The 21,781-nt window shown below is 41.4% G+C and overlaps 1 protein-coding gene across 3 annotated transcripts in view; it reads right to left on the bottom strand.

Moving 5' to 3' along the window:
• The window catches only part of RALGPS2 (Ral GEF with PH domain and SH3 binding motif 2), a 109,424-nt gene that overhangs the window by 86,765 nt on the left and 878 nt on the right, over window positions 1-21,781 (bottom strand). Inside the window, exon 1 of one of the 3 annotated variants that reach the window (XM_027694761.1) lies at window positions 7,460-7,583. The exons of 1 other annotated variant lie outside the window; for it this stretch is intronic. The gene's annotated coding sequence lies outside the window, so the exon portion shown is untranslated. Of the gene's footprint in view, window positions 1-6,587; window positions 6,607-7,459; window positions 7,584-21,781 lie in introns of those variants that run through there. One more of the 3 variants, XM_027694756.1, reaches the window with a different exon arrangement.

Raw genomic sequence — 21,781 nt, 5'->3', positions numbered from 1 at the left:
GGTCTGTGTCTGCAACAGGTGTGACTGTCTCCAAAGTTGCTCTTATTTATGAAATTCACTTCAGGTTTGTAGTTTAACTCTAGTATTAAATGTTCTGCAAATAAATGGAGAAGGGAAGTGACAGGGAGCTGGGTAATTCCACATGACAATATAGTATTGCAGCAGCTCATACTCGAGGCCTCTAAGGAATGAAATAAAATAACCTGAAAAGCTGTATCTCCAAGTGACCTAAACCAGGACTGTCAGACAGACAAGCCTGGAAGGCAAGAAACTGCAATATTTAAATAATAAAATATCCTCAAAAAAGCAGTAATTGTAAAGTGCCACTGTAGGAATGCAATACAGAAAGGAAGGCAATGAACAGGAGCCATGTGGCAAATCTCAATCAAATGCTTCAGCTTCCACTGAATTGAGCATTCCACTGAATGTTTGAGTATTAACAGCCCCATCTGAGCTGTACTTCTGCAATTCAGAGCGGCCATCCACATTCTACCCTTTCCTGTTTTGGAAAAACTGATGGGACCGTCTCATTCACAGGACAGAGGACGCTGCATTTCACTTAAACATTATATTCCCAGCCCATTTGCTTTAATTAAGAGTGATTGCTCCACTAAAAATGCACTTAACTGCACTTAAACTTCAGCTGGTGTTATACTAACAGAACGTACAAAGGGAAAATATACCTCATCTTTGGCTTGTGACTGTCACTGCTGTGCTGTCCTTCCCCATCTCAATTACCCTTCAGATTATCTTGTGTGGAATATTGCCAAATGCCCAGCTCCTCAGTACCTCTCCCCTATAGCCTTCTCATTTGCTGAACAGAAAAGCATGGAAATAAAACTAACTGATGAGTCACAACTTTCATTTATGTAGTGACAGCAGAGGACAGAGGTATCACATCTTCAAAACCAGTTTCAGGCTCCCCCACACATTCAAAACTGCACACTCGTCCCAAACTCATCTTCTCTGCTAAAAAAATTAGCCTTCAGATATTTGTGATTTTTTTTAACCTTTTTTTTATTAAAAATGACACTTGGGACAATTCCCTCATAACTATCTGGCCCATAACTGTATCATACAAAGCCAATCTTACACTAAATGTTATATATTTGACCCTTGGCTCACATAGGCTTCAGTTGTTCCCCTTCCCCATATTAATGAGAGGCAACAAGAGGGAGAGAATTTGGAAATTGTTTCTGCACAAGAAAAAGCAAAACCTGAAGTCTGGGGTGGGTTTTTTGTGGAGGTATTTGGACGGTATTATTTAGAAAAAATGATGCATATCATAGAAGCCTATGGAGTCAGCAGAGCAGCCTCAGACAAACAAAAGCAAACTAATTCCTCTCTAAGCAAGTGTTAAAGCCCAGTTTCCTAAATAATTAGTCTCACAATAACCCACAGGCTCTCACAGTAACTTATTTCCTAACAGATTTCCACCTTAGAGGATCTACCTGGAGGGTACAGCAGCGCTGCACATTGATCCAGGTTTTCCTTTTATACCTGGTTACTGTGATGGGAATTGAGAGAACTCTGTCCCTTAGTCAAGGAGGGTTGAAACTGCCCACTATGCAACGGAGAGACTTCTACAAGGCAAAGAAACATTGGATTTTTTTTTTAATAAATAGAAAATCACTTTGGAAATAAAAACAAACTGCATGCAAAGGAAACTGAGATTACAAAATAAAACATCTGCCCTCAGGCTGTATCCTAACAAAGCTGTCCATGCAATTCTGTGCCCATTACTGCATTACAAGTGTATGTCTGAATACATTTATACTTTTCCCCCGCTTTGTGGAGATACAGTAAGCAGCTGAATTAGTACTGAACTGCCATAAACTAACATTCATCAACTTTAAAGTTCCAGGATTTGCAGCATTTGAAGTGTTTTCATGTTTAATGCAGCTTTCAAAAGTCCATCACCACTCCCATAACAGTGAAAAGTCACAGCAACGGTTTTGGCCAGTGTGTCACTGAAGACAATTACTGAAAAATATCTCACACTGGAATAATTAAATCATTTGCTTCCTATGCTACTCTTCTGTTCAACACCAAAATAAGAAGGAAACAGCAATATCAGAAGGTGATCAAGAGCAGAGCAGTTCAGAGTAACACAGCTGGGTATGTGCAATGACTGTGATAGTGAGTCACAGAGTTTTCACTGTGTACCTTGTATATCCAATTACCAAAACTGAATTACACTGAGTAATTTGAACCTTCAGTCTGTTTCTCCTCTCCAATTTAATAAATGCCTCTAGGCTCAGAAATGGAATTGAAAGTGTTTTATATGATACACATAATACTTAAACATGCATTTATGCCAACCTGAAGCCTGGACACGCTATGTGGTATCTGCCTACCTCTTCGTGCCATGCATACTGTCCAGTGAAAAGCAGACTAAAAATACTGATACAAAAGATTCCTCACACCCAAAGAATGAAAATATCTAGACTATTGTTGTGGTTTAACCCCAGCCAGCAACTCAGCCCCACACAGCCACTCACTCACTCCCCCACAGCGGGGTGGGGGAGAGAATCAGCAGAGAAAAAGTGACAAAACCCATGAGTTGAGATGAGACAGTTCAGCAGGGAAAGCAAAAGCTCTGTGCTCAAGGAAAGCAGGGAATTCATTCATCCCTTCCCATGGGCAGGTAGGTGTTGAGCCATCTCCAGGAAAGCTGGGCTCCATCCTGTGTAACAGTGACTTGGGAAAACAAACACCATCACTCTGAACATCCTCCCTTCCACCTTCTTCCTCATCAGATCTGTGGCCTGGAATATCCCCATTGGGGTCAGCTGTCCCAGCTACATCCCCTCAGCCCAATTTGCTGTGCACCCCCAACCTACTTACTGGTAAGGTGAGGAGCAGAAAAGGCCTTGCCTCTGTGTAAGCAACCAGAACATCCCCGTGGTATCAGCACTGCCCTCAGCACAGATCCAAAACACAGCCCCACACTAAATACTACGGAGAAAATCAACTTTATCCCAGCCAAAGCCAGCACAACTAAGCAGGGGCAGTGCCACAGGGTGTGAGTGAGCACAGCTGACTTATCTCACTCAGCACAAAGGGCACCAGAGGGTGCCCTTTGTTTTAGACAAACAGCTCTGTCAGTGGAGCGATCAACTGACTGCATCACAGCTGAGTGAATCAACCAGTGGTGCAAAGGCTTCTCCCTGAGTTCATTAAAAAAGTGACTGTGTCTCAGAGTCATCCAAAGGAGCACGGGGGACTGAACACACGGCTCTGCCCAGAGCACAAAACTAAATAACAAAGGAATTTCAGAGAGCCTGAGCTGGCTGCAACCCACATATTCTTCCTGGTGGTTGGGGACACCCAGCATGGTGACAGTGAGCACACTCTAGAGACCAGGAATGGCCATCACATTGGTATTGTGTTTCAACTGCTTTACTGCAATTGCTGTATTTTGCTAAACTGAACTTGTATTTATATTGCAATTTCAGTATATTTTGTATCGCATTGCTAAATCAGAAATCCTCTGTAACATCGACTGTACTCAGATTGTTAATTTAACATCAAACATTACACCCCCCTCCATGTGTGGAATGTCTAAAAGAACCTGGCCAGGCAGTATTGGACTCTCACAAGTGTCTAACAGGACACCTACACCTGACTGCCTTCCACAGCAGCTGTTCTTGACTCAGCTTGGGTCAAACATTGCCCCAAAAATACACTGTACAAACAGCATTTTAAAACACAGCTCTAAAGTTACATTTAAAACTTCCTGTGAGAGCAGTGCAAAAGCTTTGAGGAAACAGCCACAATGCAGTTTTATGAATAGCTCAAGAGTCATGATGACCAATATCCTCTTTGTTCTTATTCATAATGTCAGTACAAAGTGTCATTTGTTTTGATCACAGATCCCCGTTAAGAAAACAGAAGTGCCCTGCACGGATCACGATGGACAAATATGCAGAGCCACTACCAAAGGCTTTGGGGACCAAAGAACAATAAGGACCAAAAAATCAGTTCCAGACACAATGAACCTGAGCTCCTCATCTTGTGGAAACATCTGAAGACTAAAAGAAAACTTACTGTCTAAAAGGCAAAAGCTGAGATAACTGCTAAAAACCAACAACACAAGAAAAACAAGACCAAAAAACCCACAACAAAAAAATACAAGAAATCAAACATATTAAAAAACCCACAAACCATACACTCCACACCAAAACAAAATAAAACCAACAAACAAAAGCCCCACAATGAAGCAGAAAAATCACCAAGGAATAGGCCACAGGACAAAGAATGTTCATTCGACCATGAAAGAAGATTCTGCCAAGTAAAACCAAACTGCACCTTCCAAACTGTATCCTGCAGTTTTACACCCAAGCCACCAAAACAGAAACCCAACCAGTTACTGCACTGTAAGAATAAAGGCAGGATGTACACAGGGATAAAGAAGAAAAAGTCACCTAAAGCCATGCTTAAATTCAATTTTCATCAAGCATGGTAATATTAAGAGGTAATATAAGATAGCAAAACTGATAGAAGTTGAAACTACCACAAAAGTGATGAAATCAAAGCCCAAGCAACTGAGCATAATCCCATCCTCCTGCAGGAAATTTATCACTGAAAATAATAAAATCCCAGACCCAGAATCACACACACTACAAAATCTGCAGACACACGAATCTTGGAAAGCGTTGGGTAAATTGCCACTAGTGAAGACTGAGATAAAGGGCACCAGTATAAAACACACATTGGGTAGAGGCATGATAAAAACAGAGGAGCTTAATATTAGAGAAGGAAGAGATTACTAAGAGTTATTAAATATGCCCATCTTCGTGAACGAAGATTTGGGGAAAGGTCTTTTACCTTTCCAGCCTGCGCAATGGATTTTTTAGGTGAGACACAGCCTGCGCTGAACTGAGCCCACCCTTTAATCCTAAGGTTCATCTGCCGGGGCCAAGCAAGCTTGGACAATGGCAGTGAGGTCCTCAGGACGTAGGTTTGTTTAGAGTGTCCTTCTCATAGATGGATGGCCACACAGGGCTAACGACCTCCATCAGGCCAGAGACCGGGATTTGAACCCGTGGTCGCAGCAGTGAAAGTCCTGCACGCTAACCACTAGGCCACCAGGGGTCTCAATTAAATATGCAACACCAGTACAAATATTAGAGCAATAAAGCATTTGGCAATACAGGAAAGCAATATAATACAGGACAAATAAAACTATCTGATGGACAGAAGAATAAAAAATTAAAGTCAATCATTAAAGGACTCTTGGAGCTGATCCCTGTAAAATTTCTGCTGTGAGTTTCAGCTGGAAATGATGCCACCAATGCTGTAAGCACAAAGTAGCCACAAGAGATGTCTGCATGAGTTATGGGCCAACACTACCTGCAAAACATTTCCAAGGAGACACTGATGCTGTTACTCTGCAGTTCTCGTCACCTGGCTTTTAAAAAAACTTTTTGATGGAAAAACTGAAAGCAGATCGAAATTCTCTGCAAGCAGAGAAGGGCTTGCAGGTTCCCCAATGTCGGGGGTTGACAGAGAACCTGTCAGCAGCCTGGCACTTATCGACGAAGCAGTCGATGTTGACCAGATCAAAGTGTACCCCTGAGATGGACTGAAAGAGGGGACTGAGGCCCTGATCCTGACTATATACTGATGCATCCTGAAGAAGCTGTCCCGTGAGAACAGGAACATTGTCTCATGAGAACAGAGACCTGTTTTGGAAAAACATCAACATGAGAGAAAAATAAGAGCAGGTGCTCAGGACTGTTGTGGGAACCTCACAGGGCTGTTTTGAGAAAGAGCAAAGTTGTTGTGAGAAAGTAGAGTTTAGAAAATGCACCTATTAGCTGTAAGAATTCTGGTGTGTGAGTTTGAACTGTCCTACCCGTGTGGATTACGTGTGTTCAAAAACTGTACTTAAAGGGACTGCTAAGCAGCCCCGGTGTGCTGTCTTTTTCCTGGAAATAAACTTTGTTGGAACCTTTTTTATGTCGCACGGCCGTTTCTACCGCGACACCCCAAAGGCACCACTGCAGAAGGGGAAAGCAGGAGAGCTCAGCTTGCTTATGCCAACACACTGAGATCTGCACGAGGACACACCTGCCACGATTAAACACCAGGAGGGCAAACCAGGACTATGAACGAAATGAAAATTTATGCTCAAAATCAGAATACAGCAACCGGATTCTTAACAGTTTCCAGAAAGCACCAGTAACAGCAAAAACCCCATAGCTGCCTAAGCTGCTCCTGGACTCCTTCCTGGCAGGAATCGTGTCCCACGGCGCCTGCAGCAGCAGCACAGCTGACCCAGTGACACAGACTCCTGCTTTCACTGGTCTGATCAGTGCTGCTGCAAACTCAAAGCACTTCTGTGCTCACACAGATCACTTGTGCCACACATACATTCCTTCCCTAAGCATCTGTTGCACAACAGTCACAGCAGTATCAGCTGGTTAAGCTCCAAGACAGATGAAATTAGAATCCACAGAACAGCAAGAAAGAGAACAAAGATTCTTTTCATTATGTTTGACACTGATATTTTAAATTAAAAAAAAAAAAAAGAGGAGCTTCATTTAAATGTGTCCATTTAAATTTACATTTTCTCCTTTTACCTTAGAAAAGGCTTTACCTGGACAACTAAGTAAAATTGTCATTCTTTAAGAAGCCACTATCCACACACAGCACTTTCACTATCATGGATATGCTCGTGTTCTGAACAGCAAGATCTTATTGCTGCTTTTATGCACCTCATTCCCTGACTTGGGGGTAGCAGGGGAAGAGAGGTAACAGTAACATTTTGTCTCATTCATATCTTACTCAGTTTCCAGCTATCAAGATCTCTTCTCCACGGTGTTCCAGTACCCAATGCTCTCCTTTTTAACCTCAAGAACTGGTACAACTTGTAACTTCCATTTCCTCAGATGAGAGAAAGCAAAAAAACACCCAAAGCAGAGTATCCTTCTCCAGGGCACAAGCTACTCGTTCATCAAACACTATTACAAAAATCAAACCATGAGCTCAATTTGTGATCAGCTTGCAGCAACAATCAAGAGGTTCAGCTCAAAATGGAAAGTTTCCTGGATTAGTTACACACAAACAGGAAGGAGATCCTTACCTTTCTGACTTCCACACTCCAGAGCAGCTATTCCTCCATGGACTGACAGAGCCAAGGCTTCACTGGGAGATATTCTAGCACAAGGCAACAGATTTTAGCACCAGCTGCAAGCAGTGGCAGATCCAGGCCCTCACACAATGCAGGCATGAATCAACCAGAGGGATCATTGCAGGCAACAAATGGACTAGGCCAAAAATGTGAATATGTGTACATGCTATTATTTAAGTTTAGCCTGAGGTCATAAGAGGTTGGCTTTCTGCTAACTAAAGGTCTCTCCAGCACAATCTGAGTGTTAAAAGACAAAACATAAGTGCAGTAAGTAAATAACTGCACAAAACCTGAAGAAGTTTGTGCTCGCAAACTACTTACAAATTCTCAGGTCCCCAGCACTTCTTTCTTCAGAGATCACCAACAAGCTTCTGTTCTGTTTTGTGGTTCTTTAGAAAGGACAATGCCCAGGAGAAAGTTTTATTCCTTCGGGTCTGGCTCTTACTTTACAACTGCTGTCAGAACAGGCTGAACCTCTGAAGTTGTGATACACGGTTTGTTTTACTTCCCACGTGCCAAAACAGTAAGCATTAGGAAACTAAATTATTTTAGCACAGAAGATACATCAAAAGTATAACAAGGCTTTACTCTGCTCAGTCTGCTCTCCAGAATTCAAGCCTACCTGAAGTTTACTCTGTTTGAACAGCATTTCTTCTAATGCCTGAAGAAGAAATCTAGGTTTGCTCAGTGAGGAAACAGAGGAGGATCCCTCCTCACCCCAAGGACACAAAACAGGAGAAATCATAACCTTGAGACATTTCTGAAAGATAGGAGCCACTGATTTCTATTTTCAAGATATAGAAGCAAAAAGGGGGCAAAGAAAATAAACAAGACTTAAACTGGAAGCAGATATTTTTAATTAATTAGGCACTTCTAAAAGATGATAACCTTTCCCCAACTGGCTTTTCCAAGACCACACCACGTGGTCATGCAGCTCAGTTTTGTTTGCAAACAAGAGGAGCAGTAAATGATTAATGTCCTCTTGATTAACTGATGCTCAGTTTGCAAAATGTTTTGATTATGGGCCTGGACATGCAGGCACCACAACAGGGGAATTAATAAAGGAAGAACACATCTGTGGACAACATTCTGCACAGGGAAATCATACTTAAGTGCATGTAACAGCAGAGCACTGAATGCTGCTAGGGTGGACTTCAGGATCCAAATATTCTTTTCAGAGGTACTTAGATCCATGTTTTCACTCTGTTTATGGATAATCCCAACAACACACAAATGGGGAAGAATCATTAAGACTGTGCAACAGCAAAATTATCACAATGTATCCCTGTGAAAAGTCTCTGAGAGCTGCCTTCTATATTCTTAGTTTTAATTTTTTTACTTTTTAAAATTATTTTACATAAGGCAACACTAACAATTCCAGCAGAAGAAAGGTTATAACAATCTACAAAGGCACCCATGCAGGTCGCAGGCATTCTCTCAGAACAGAAAAAGGGCTTCATGGGGAAAAGATTTGGGAAAAACATTTAAATAAAATTCTATGTACAACTCCACACTTGTAAGTTCTGAAACAAAAGATGACAACTGACAGCATGAGATTTGTTACTGTCATCTGGCTACAGGGACTCTGACACCAACAATCCCCACAACTCTCATGACAAAAGCACATATAAGAAAATACAAGGAAAAAAACTGAGATGAGGATCCAGACAATATTCTGCCTAAACCTACACATCACACATGGATGTAAGGAAGACTCCAATATCCTTGCAACTCATGGAAGTATCTTCTGTAGGCATTAAGTGCCAGAGTCGAAACTGAACAGCCAAATCAAACCCAAGATGATCAAACCATTCTAGAACAGGTTTTTAACAAGTGAGGGGTGACAAAGTACCAACTGTTGCAGAGGAACAGCCTCCATATCCATGGAGCTGAGGACTTGGTGCATACACACATTTGCTTTGCAGAGCAATGCATAGAGGACTGACATTTGGAGAAGAGAAGGCAAAACTGGTCTCCCATTGAACTCCTGACTTTCTCATTCAGGAAGAAAACACTGCTGAGAGAACATTACCCTGTATTATTGTAAAGCCATTAATAGACAACGAGGATCTTTCCTGAACAAGACAAACAACATCTTAGTCTGGTTTGAAATTCAGCTTTCAGAGAGATGGGTACAGTCTTCCTCAATAACACCTGTGATGGCAACATATTCAAGAATAATCATTCTTTTCTGCACATCACACATCAATATGCACCGTTGCTATAGAAATGGTGCTAACAGGAAAAATCTATCAGCCCAGGAATTGCCTGTGTTGGTACAACTACTGAAAACTACAACAGGCATTTGGGGAAGAGCTGGATCTTCTGCCTGTGTCACTGTCCCCTGCAGTCATCCATGGAAGTGTGTCAAGCCCAAAGCATCCAACTTCTACAAGCAAATAATACACAAACCAGTGAATTATTTACCTGAGCATCCACATCTTCCCCACATTTCTAACTCCCTTTGGAAGAGCCTCGGTAATCAGGCGACTAACAAGAGGGCTGATAGAGACCTAAATACCCATACTTCAATATTAAAGGCTTTTTTTCACTCAAAAAAACCCTGACCACCACAGCATCTGCCTAATAAAACATAAGAAAACGAGCAAATCCAAGTTAATTCAAATACACCTCCAACAAAGTGAATGGATGCTGGAACCTCGTTTCAGTGTTTAAGAACAATCAGACAAATTCAGGGGATTTGTCAGTGACCTGACAGGGGATTTGTCAAAGTGTCTGAAACTGCAGACCAACCAAGTGTGTTCATTTCAACAGAAATCATTCAGAGTAAAGGTTTTCATGAAGGAGGACTGTTTATTTTTTAGATGGCATAAAACATTTTTCTTGTTATCATAACAGAAATGTACAGTGGACTACAGGGCAATCTTGTGTCTGCCTTGAGTAATAAAGAGACAAATTTATCTGAAGGCCTGAGATTCTGGTAAACCCACCTTACTGCTCTGTGCAATAACAACAGTTGAATCACCAGCAAAATCTAAATGTGATTTCAGGTAAATGGACAGTATAAATGAGAGCCCTGCAGGAGCCATTTCTAAGCCATCTATCTACATTATTGATGAAAGGATCTGCTCTAAAGAAGGAATGACATAATAAACATCTACAGAGTTTGTATAACTGATTTAGAACACAATGCTTTCCAGAAATACACTGAGATGTAGCACAAGCATTAATCTGAAGAGCACAGCTGGCAAAGAACAAGAACCAACTATGCAAAAACACTAATAGACTTCTAATGGTATTAAAGGCAAGCCTCAAATTCTTGTTACTAAACAGGGAGAAAGAAACTGCAGGGGAAAGATTAATGAAATGCCTTCAATACAGTCTGTCAAGCAGGATTTCTAAGATTATTCCAGCACTGTGAACTCGGCACAGGATGTTCACAAGTGATATCCTACCCAGCTACTTGGATATTTGAGCTATTCAGTGGATGACTGGATAATTACCACTCAAACATATCCTTAAGCTTATGAAATGCAGCTGTGTCCATTTCTGCCAAATTAATGAATGCAGACATTAAAAACCTATCTAAGTGCAGGTATGTGCAGGCTGGTCCAAGAGCAGTGACAGAGGCAGCCTGTACACAACATAGTTTTGACAGAGATTTGGAGGAGAAAGGTGTTTTGAATGTAAATCAACTGTTTTACAGCAGACTTAGGTATTTCTTCTAAAGGAAGTCATGCCATTTAACGGTTCATTTAACTAAAATGAGAATTACATTCGCCTTTGTGTTAATCTTTTAACTGATAAAAAGTAAATCTAGAATGCCAGAATGCAAGTCCACAGCATGAGATGGCAGGATGTTGCAATTAGGAATATAAAACCCGTTATCAAGTGACCATTCAGTGATGTTAACTGCATCTTTAAAAAGCTCAGACTGCCACCTTCCAAAAGAATCCCTTATGAACTGCTACTTATGTCGGTACTAATGGCCAAAACCTCTAATCTTTGACCGGAAAACGCTTTGTTTTCTTTTCTAGGATGGCCAAAACCATCACGGTGATTAAGTAGTGCAAAGTTCTGGGAAACCACAATTAGAACTAAAGCAAAGATCCTCAGATCCTGGAACACCAACCAGGCGAGTTTTTCTGTTCCTGGCAACTTCTGGTGGGACACCTTGCAGGAATTCTGCCCTTAATTTAGCACAAAAGTCTTTCCTTCCCCCTTCTACAGAGAGGGGATCTTCTGGCCCAGACTAATCAACAGCACTGGTTTTGTCTTGGTGAAAGCTATTGGTCATTCTGGACAAACCAGTGAAAGCCAATTCTTCACCTCATCTAAATGAAAATACAACACTTCTTTGAGACCCTGCCGTGCCCTGTATTGCTGCATTAAGAGTTACAGCTAAAAATACAAAAAATAAAATTCAATACAAATATAAAAACTGAAAATTCAGCTACACAAACACACACACAGCTTGGCTAAGATGAGCATTTTTGCTGTCATGCAAGATTCACCTTGAATAGGAGGAAAAGCATGAAAAAAAAGGTGATGACTAAGACAGAACTGAAAGGAATAGTTCCTAAGTATTTGGAACGAGTAGCCTAAGTTACAGTTTGGACAAGGATTTGATCCTGCTTCATCATTATTGACATTAAATTGTCCTTGTCCTGGAGGCACAAGGAAATCTGTCAATAAGAAAATATAAGTGGACACTGCACACTGAAGAGGGAGCAGCCTTGCTGGAAGCAACAAAAAAGCCCCAGTGAAGAGAAAGATGTGTTGGAAAACAAGGTGAGGCAGGAGACCTGGACAGGGAACTCAATTAAAAATATATATTTAAACTAAATGAACTAAGATCTTTCAGTACTGTCTCAAAGCCAAGATCAACCATATCAGTGAATTAAAAGAAACAAAACACAAAGTAGTAACTCCTTTCCCCATTCCACACTCCCAGGAAGTGAGTTGCCTCTTACCTGCTGAAAGAATGGCTGAAAAAGTCAATACCTCGGCTACACTTTGAAAACCCTTTAATCTTTTAGTTTCACATTCAGCCTGCCAAGCAGGGGAGGTTCATGCTGGTCACGCTGTTATTTAAACATAAACGAGAGCCAGCCACATCATAAATAGGGTATTAGTACCTCACTGCTGAAATACTGCTGAAGTCACCAGCCACAACATGGTGAGTGTGTTTTGGCAGGTGATACTTTTGAAACAGCTTTATCACTTAAAAGCAAAGGTATTTTAATGACCTGTACAAATTCATCTTTCACTACCTCCAAGACAACAGAGAAAAACCACCTCAGCAAAACCAGCAAACGTAACTACTAATTTACATGGAACATTTATGCAGGGCTTTACAGGATCTTTCTGACAGAAGAATCTAGTTTTTTCACAAACAGCAGGGTAGGGTTTTCCAGGTGAGTTGTGTGTGGCTGATCAACCCCACAAATCTGACAAAGCCAGCAGGGCTGCTCCACCAGAGACTGCTGCATAAACCAGCTCCCTCACTGAGGAACAAAGCAAATTCAACATCAACTCACTCTGCTCAACCCAGCCCCAGCCCCAAAAGAGAACACAATTCACAAATGGCATCTCCAACCTAGGCAAGACCCCTTTTTCTCTTCCAAGACGTGTTCTCTGACTTTGAGGATTAAAAAACATCAGCCTCATCAGCATTAGAGACAATGCTAATTGTGAATTCCAAAAGACAGCAATTTTCTTCCTGTAAGCAAAGCACTTCTACCAACTTTAGGAGAATCATAAATACAGAAAAAGCCACAAAGAAACAAAGATCAGCAAGTTTAATGATAAGATCACAGAAACACACCCAACTGCCCTGGGGAAAAAAAGATATCCAATTCCATTAATGACTTGGAATGCAAGAGGGAAAGATGACACCACAGAAAAGAGACCAGCAACAAAAAGTTCAGTTGCTGAAGCCCATCACTTCTCCTCATCCTCCCTCCCTCACTCCGAGTAAAATCAAGATGACACCCGTGACATTCAGCACCAGGCACACAGAAATGTGACACCTGAAAGCAACACAGAACTCCAGCGCACCCCAAGGCAGCAAGGGAAACCTGTATTTTCCTGTTCCCTGGAGAGATCTCACCTCTGTCCATGTCCTTTAACTCCACTACTGCCTCATTGTGTTCTCCAGATTATCATTTCATAGAAAGAGAGGAAGGAAAACTATGTAAAATCATGGATTTTTTTCCTAGGTCCTGACAATAAGAGCTAGTTTTAAAAAAAATAAAATAGATACAGCTGAAATAAAGCTCTAAACTGTTCCGCAATATACCTTTGTTTACAAATGAGAGATTTAAGCAAAGTTTTGTGGGTGCAACAGCTCAGCAAGACATCTTTCACATCAGCTACTTGCATTATTAATCAAACAACCTTCCCCTTTTAGCAGTATCACTTACCAGAGGCCAACTAGATTTCCATGTCTAACAGCCTAACACAAACACTGCACATCTCTGAATTATATCACCATATAGATCTGCACAAGAGATTGCACATTTTTCCAAAGCTATCCTTTATTATAAAAGGCTTTTTGGCCTCAGCAATACCCTTTCAATTAATGTCTTGACTGTCTGACAAGTTGTAGAACTCAGATCAAGAATTACTCTTCAACAAAACCACATCAGCCTCAAATCAACAGCACATATACCTTTCTTTCTCTTAGTCTAAACTTGTTTAAGAATTCATAGCCATTTTGCATGTTTGCTGAGTTTCTCTAGAAGCCCTGACATAATGTCACTTTAAGTACTTTAAAACTTTCTGTTGTACATATAATAATAATTTGGGACCTTGTAACAACAAATACACAAATACTTTTTCCCCCTCTCTCTCCCAGTCATACAGCATTTGTGACCAAAACCAGAAGGGATTAAAGCAGTTCCAATTGCTGGTCTCTAACAGAATTTTAAACATCTCTCCTTAATAAACCCATGTCCCTGAATACCAGCTTATACACAGCTATAGAAATACTTCTTGGAAGATAAATTAAATTACCTTATCTGGAACATGAACTAGGTCCTAATTGAAGAAGCCTTCCCACCACTAAGAGCCTCAGAAAAGAGTCAAGATTGACTTCTCAGAAGTATTAAAGGCAAGTCGCAGCATGAAACACAGTTCAAGTTCTATCATCACACAGACCCTTATCCACATTAAAAGAAGCCAGCAAGTTAATTAAGTACAAGGGCAAGCCATTACATGCAGACACTGAGGAAGCCACCCACAAGCAGGTCCTAAAGCACTCGATCTGCTGAGCTGCCACTCCTCAAAGGAAACAAATCCTGTACCTCAAAAGTAGGGTTTTTTCACTTCATGTTGCTTTAATATGCCTTCAGGTTTATAAAAAACTGCACCTCTGGCACCCACCAAGGTTGCCTTTTCGGTTCATCTCCTCACTACAACTTGGTTAACACCATTTTCCTCTCCAAATTGCTTTAAAACTCTTCCAGGTGGACACTTTGACCACCTGAATAGATACTGGCAGTAAAGCAGAACAACTTCCACAAATAAAATAATCTTTTGCCAGTTACACAAGGGTACAAAAAAGAACCAAAGAATCACAGTTTCATTCTGCAGTTAGATTTGGTACTGCTACCTCAGTACATTTGTAACAAAGACCTTGTCCAATGTAACACAATGTATACTTGCTTAAAGCACCATTAAAAATGACCTGTTACCACGACTGGAAATGCCATAGACTGGATCAGAAAGAAAGTTACTTCTCTATTAAAGAGAAGAGCACTTTTGGTGAGGCATATCACTAAGAATACCAAAATCTATTATCAAAGAGTTATCTGGCAAAATCTGCTCACAATAAATCCAAAACAGGCTCAGACTGGGAGGAGAAAAACAAAAATCCCAAAGGAGGATTATAAGAAATTATGTACCCTCAATAGGGCAAACAAGCAAAGGGTGGCCAGCCAAGCACTTTTCAAGCAAAAACATTTCTACGACAGAGGAACATTTGCTATAATCCCATAAATAAAATGGAAAACAGTTTCCTAAGAAATCACACACCTGACACCATCCATGTTCAGCACATTAAAAAGCAACAACAATAAAGCCTTATCCCTAGGTCATGTTCATCCTCATCCTTTCTTAAGGCAGACCTGCAAGGCTCAGGTTACACCTGCCCTAACAAACACCAAGTTTTGGGCTGCCCACTGTCCAGCACATTCATGGCTCTTGGAAGCACAGGGTCAGTGTGTAGCTAAGCAGAAACCTTGCTAATCCTGCTGGAATTTTGCACCCCGAGCTTCAGATCAATTCAACTGCACTGAAGAACTCAACTCAATAGGTTCTACTCTTACACATTATTCTTTTCCAAAACGCCTGCTGGCATATTTCCATAAAAGTCTGATCAATAATAATATCAAAATTATTTAAAGGTACTTACCAGAGGAGCCTGATGACTAACGCCCAAACAAACTGGTCAGTGCAAAAGCAGGTGACTAATACTCTAAAAATAAACGAGAGAGCTGCCACTGCTCAGGTGGACTCACCAACAAAGCACATGGGAAAACTGGCTGGTAATCAAGGACAGGGCTGTTGGCAGAGTGGTCTGGCCCTGCCAGCAATAGCAGCACTGTTCAGGTGCCCTTTAACCACACACAGCAAGGTAATTACGAGCCAGAGTAGGAGAGGAAATACAACAATTGTGAGTCATTCGCTTACCCATGTGCTTTATCAATACACTTCATGATGTCAACGTTACTAATTAGCGACAGCACAAAACAGGAATGCAGTAATGGGAGAGAGAAAAGCCCAAAACTTTGGGCCTTTTTATCTTTCACCTATTTAGCACTTCAAACAATTTGTGAGCATTTTGAAATCCAAAACATACAGGTAAGAAACTGGGTGATGCTACCAACATCCTAACACTTCACAGCTGCTGATTGCAGGTGCTTTTGGAATCCTAAAATACAGCACAGACTTGATCTGGGCTTGATCAGCTCTACTACCAAGTTTCCAGTAACACCATCATCTCTCCCAGCTCACTCCACCAAAGATGTAATGATGGGAGAGTTTAGCTCTGTGCAAAAGGAGTCTCCAGAAATGCCACAAGGATCCCAAAGTGCCTCAAATTTTTCAGCATAAAATCTGAAACAAAGTTTTTCCCAAGTTCACAAACCTGGAAACGCAGGAAGGGATTCCAGATAACCAGAAATTAGCACTCCACAAGCTCAGCTACAACCAGTTCAGGGGTCAACTGATCCCCTTAATTGATTTTAGCAGGTTTATGGGAACTCTGATTTTATATTTGCCATCGTCTCCACCACTAATGCTTTTTTCCATTCCCCTCTCTGCCATGACATTAACACAAGATTTTGTATGGCTGAAGAACAAACAGTTTTGGGGGAACTATCAAACTGAAACACAAAGCAAGGAAGGGGGGGTGGGGGGAAAGCTTAATTTCTTAGCTGGGTAAGTTCCCTGAGGCAGTTCTCTCTACCAGTATCTCTGCCAAACCAGTGTGAGAAGTGAGCAGTCAATAAATAAGCTGCCCCACTGCATGTGGGGTCACAACCTAATTCAGTCACAAACTGATTTAAATTAGTGGAGGACCCCAAAGTTATCAAGCAAGTGACAATTATGAGCAATTAGAATATAAAGCAAACAACCTGGCAATAAAACAGGTGGACTAGAAACAATTTTTCAAAGCACTTATAAATTTGAGTTTTACATGAAACTAAGTCTCAAGTCACCTGTGCTCACACACATCCCCAAATTCAGATATGAAACTTATAAAGAAAAACAAAGTAAATTGAGACGTTCAGCTTTTCACTGGAGGCTTCTGCCTGGCTCTACATTAATCTGAAAAGGATGTATCACAGCAGAAAATGTGCTTTGTACTAGTCCTGTCTGTTCACTTATTAGTCTAAGTACAGTCACTCTGTGACATTATACCACTAATTCTAAATCTAAATGAAAATATAATACTATAGTGTAGACAATTACCCCATATCCTAGGCATATTAATAACGTGATAAAAGGAATCCAATATACAAACTGCATTAAGATCACTTTCTCAGGATCTCTGCCAGTTTTATTTAGCCACTATTATCTAAGAAATACACCTTTAACTTCTGAAAAAGATCAATATCCTTCTTCCTCGGCACCATCAATCTGAGCCCATTTCAATGAGAGCAGACTCCATTGTCTCAAAGATGTCCCTTAATGAATAATGAGGGAGGCACAAATCAAACAGCTTTTAATGCCACACTACTCCAGCAATGGTCAGAGCACTGATAGCCAGTCCTGGGTCACTTCAGATCTCACTGATTGCTGCCAACCCCACAGCTCCATTAAAGAGAGGTGACACACACATATCCCAAAGCACAAGTGCCACTGAGATGGCTCCAAAGCCAGCAAAACCTTCTGCACATATTTTGCCTCCAAATCACTTTAAAACGGAGTTACAGCAGGAGAGCCAGAGTATCTCCAGCTTCTGCTCTCCAGCCCTGTTACACATTCCTTCTCTGGGCACTTCAGCCCTGGGGCAGCTGACCATGGACACACAGGACAAGAGTGTAAGTCAGGAGACTCGAGCTCCAAGAAATTACTAAATTGGACCAACCACTTTTTGGCAGAGGAGCTCACAGCAAGCTTAACAATCACACTCCCTCTCTGGCAGGTCTGCTCAGAGCTGGGCATGCTGTTTGCAATTCCTTAACTGACCCAGGCTCTCCTGGTTATATTGCCTTACTTGCACCAGGAACCACAATACGATCTAAACCCAATGGGAGGAAGGGAGGGATGACTTCCAGCCGATCTTTCCAGCTCTGATCAGGTGAGGAGGTCTCAGTGTTCCGGTGAAAGATTTAAAAAACTGATTTTACTGCTTCAGTATGATTGCTAAGAACAACTTATAAACATGAGTCACCAGAGGGCAGTAACACTTCTACTGAATGGCAAATGCAGTCCTTCAGTTAGGGAGGCTGATAATTACATCCACATCATCATGTATATTTTATCTGGATTGAACTTCAGCCAGCTTGTTCCAATCCCTGTTCAAATCTCAACCACATGTTGATGAGGCACTGAGCTACATTAACTGTTGTGATCACACTTGCAATATATGGGAGAGACTCCCAGTCTCCCCAGACAGACCAGAGAAAACAGGGCAGGGAATAAGGGCAAAGCCTCCAGGACCTGCAGGGTACACAGCTGCTTATTCTCCCAGCTTTACCTGAACTGTCATTCCTGCAGTCAGGACTGTAAGACAACAAAGAAAAGGGAAAGAAAAGGGAATCCTTTCCCTAAGGAAAAGTACACATTAAACACGGAGGCTGTCATTTCTCTGCACTAAACTTACAGACATGGAAAAAGTTACACTGGCAATAAACTGGGATAGGAAGGACTCTGTGATCCATGGGGATCTCCATGGGTTCAAGGAAGACACACTTGTGCCATACAACTGTCTACAATCCATCTGGAAGCCCGTAGGGAGGTTTCCAAAGACAGCTCTGAGTGTACTAGAGCAGCACACCTCAGAACAGTCCAGAGAGCAAACATCAACCTTTTATGCACCTCGGGAGCACTACATTTTAAAATACTTTGTGCTGACTCACTAGATTTCCCAGCATTTTATTTGCTGTACTGTAAGACTCGATGAACAGCTCCTTTTCCCCAGACAAACTCTGCTAGAAAGTGAAACCCAGACAGGGAACAGCCTCCCTCAGCCTCAGGTGGGTTCAGTGACCAACATTTACACCATTCTGACCTCTGAGTCACGGCAGCAGCTCCAATGTTCACTACACACCAGGCTGCAGAATGTAACCTTCCCTTTTATGACTTTGGGCCATCCTCTCCTTGTTCCCCACCTTCTGCACCTCACAGAGCTCCTCCTGATTGCCCAGGGCCAGCGCTGGGAACCCTCTGATACCCCACAGCAGTGGGGACACACTCCAGCTCCCATTTTGGATGGACCCTTCCTGCTGGGCAGAATCCCAGGTGGGACCACCTTGCCCACAAGAAGGACTGCAAAGCCATTTTCCCTGGAATCCTACAAGGCCTTTAAGGATCTTTGTAAAGGAAAAAAAGAGTTGCAATCACACATCTACAGATTAAGACACACTTCCAGCAGTCTTTTAGGGTGATTAATTAATGAACAGACAAAACATGAAACCCACAAAGCTTCTGTTCATGCAATAAATATGAGACACACACACTTATAATTTCTACTGCAGCAGTTCCAGGTATTTAAATATAAAGGTTATTAACAGAAAGGTTCTTGTTATTTTGAAAATGCATTTCTAAGTATCTTTTCCAACAAGGGCTTTAAACAAACACTGAAAACAGAAACATAGCATGCTTTTAATGTCTTATACTTTGACAAAATGCAAACAATTACACTCCCCACCCCTAAAGGACATTTTCAACTCAGCTTTACTTATTGAATGAAAGGAGGAGCCCAAATGACTCAGCTTCAAGCAAATATAAAGGAAAAGATTAACCCCTAATCTCAATGAAATAAAAAATAGTGGAACAAACTGATTAAGATGGAGGTGTGGCTTGTCAATTCAAATCTTTGAATATGCAAAGACACATCAAGCAAAACATTAGCACACCATGACTTCATTAGCACACCATGACTTCATTAGCTTTCTGTACAAACACAGCCAATTTTAAAAATCAAAGTTTACACAACTAGCTAAAGTTAGCCCTGTATCTTCATTCTTGTTCATTAGTGCTGAGCAGCATCAAGATCAATAAAATATCTGCACATTGGCATTTTTAATCTACACAGTGACCAGGCAAGATAAAAGTGCAGGGAAGGAAAAAGATCCCTCCACAATTCTGCAGGAAAAAAACCCTAAAATTCTACAGGAAAATAATTCCACAGGAAAAAATCAAAAATACCCCACTGCTGAGTAAACAGGACAACCTCATGAAGAGGCTTTTTGAGGGGGGTTTTGTCTCCATTAGACTGAGGAATCAAACATTTCTCATCAAAATCCAGCAACACAAATTCTAAGGTAGAATATTTCCCAAGGGGGCTCACAGGCACCAAGTGACAACTCACAAGTGACTGCCTGTCCCCCATCTCAGCCATGACCCACCAGCATTTCAGTGCAGAACACTCCTCCAGCTGTGCTGATGGGAATATTTCATTCCAGACTAGCTGGAGTGTTTCTTTACATGCAACCCAAACTCTAAATACAGATGTCACCAGAGGGCACCCTCTCAATTCCAGTGACCCAGCTTCAGCCAACTCCTGAGCAGGACTGCAGACAATCCACAGGAGGGATGTGCAGAGGCTCTGCAAAGCAGGAAGAGTTCTGCTTCTGCAAGTGATTTTCTTTAAAATATAAAAAACCAGACCCCACATAAATAAAAAAAAAATTTAGTTATATAGCCTAGAAACGTTTAGCAGAGTAACCAGGGGCACTGCTAGAGAAAACCACAAGCAATTACCAACTTCTGCAGGATGTTATTCTGTGGCACTTGATGGTGCCAACTCACTCCAGCTGTTTTGGTACCCATGTGGATCATATCAGCTTACAAAACCAGGACCCAAGCCAGTTCAGCTCATGCAGAGGTGCCTATGGAAGTCCTCTGGCTCAGTTATCATAAATCACCTTACAATAATACATGAAAAAAATGCATCTATGTTGTCAAGAGAAAGCTATGGGAAACAATATCTTTTCCTACTCCTCGTTGTTCTGTATCTGAGGTTAAGAGGGTCAAAAAGTAAACTATTTGCACGAAAATGATACAAAAGTATCAGCAGTGAGTAGTTTTCAACCTTTGGTCCATGTATTATTTCTAATGGCCTGCTGAGACCTAATAAAGTTTTAAACCAAACACCTGGTGAGTTGAAGTTCATTAAATAAAATTATGCAGTAAAAAACACAATAGGTCTGTATGTCAAAAAGGGTCTCAATCCACTGAATAGCAAGTTAAACCCAATTTGCTTAGAAATAAACACCACCATAATACAACTAAAATGAAGTCAGCTGCAGAGGCAAGCAGTGATAAGGAAAAAAAAAAAGGGAAATCATCATCATGCATCCTATATTTTCCAGTCTTGAGAAAAACTCAGAAGCCATAGACCTATAAAACATGTGATTGCTTGGCTATCCACCTATCCCATTGAAATTAAATAGTTTCCATCTCTTCTAGCCATCTGTCATAGTAAAGCCCCTCAATTTAGCACAGGAAAAGGGGTGGAGCAGGAATAAGACCTGTGCAAAGGCATCATTTGTCAGTATAAGGATCCCTCAAATAGTGTCAGTATAGGGGACTCTCAAGTAGATAAACACACCCCTGGAATTTCACCAGGCCTGTACTAAACACAGAGAGACTCCAAAGTTACTCCAAACTATTACCTGTCACCACCACTCATCGTGGTTTCAAACACATCTACAGAATTGCTTTTCCAGCATCTGCTGCCAGAACAGAAATAATGCCAAACACTCCTTGTGTCAAACAAACACCATTTATTTGTTCATCCTCTGTCTAATGCAAGGCAACCTGGGGCTCTGAAATTACCCTGGTTTATATAAAAGCAATGCTATGTGGTGTTGATACCTTGCCTACCCACCCTGCCCGTGCCCTGTCCCTCCTGTCCCCATCCCTGTGTGCTGCTCCGTCCCTCCTGTCCCCATCCCTGTGTGCTGCCCTGTCTCTCGTGTCCCCATCCCTGTGTGCTGCCCTGTC

The sequence above is a fragment of the Neopelma chrysocephalum genome, unplaced genomic scaffold (assembly GCF_003984885.1).
Source record: "Neopelma chrysocephalum unplaced genomic scaffold, ASM398488v2 Primary Assembly neopelma1_98, whole genome shotgun sequence".
Taxonomy (NCBI): domain Eukaryota; kingdom Metazoa; phylum Chordata; class Aves; order Passeriformes; family Pipridae; genus Neopelma; species Neopelma chrysocephalum.
The sequence above is the reverse complement of the archived record's forward strand: the minus strand, read 5'-3'. Positions and strand labels throughout refer to the sequence as shown.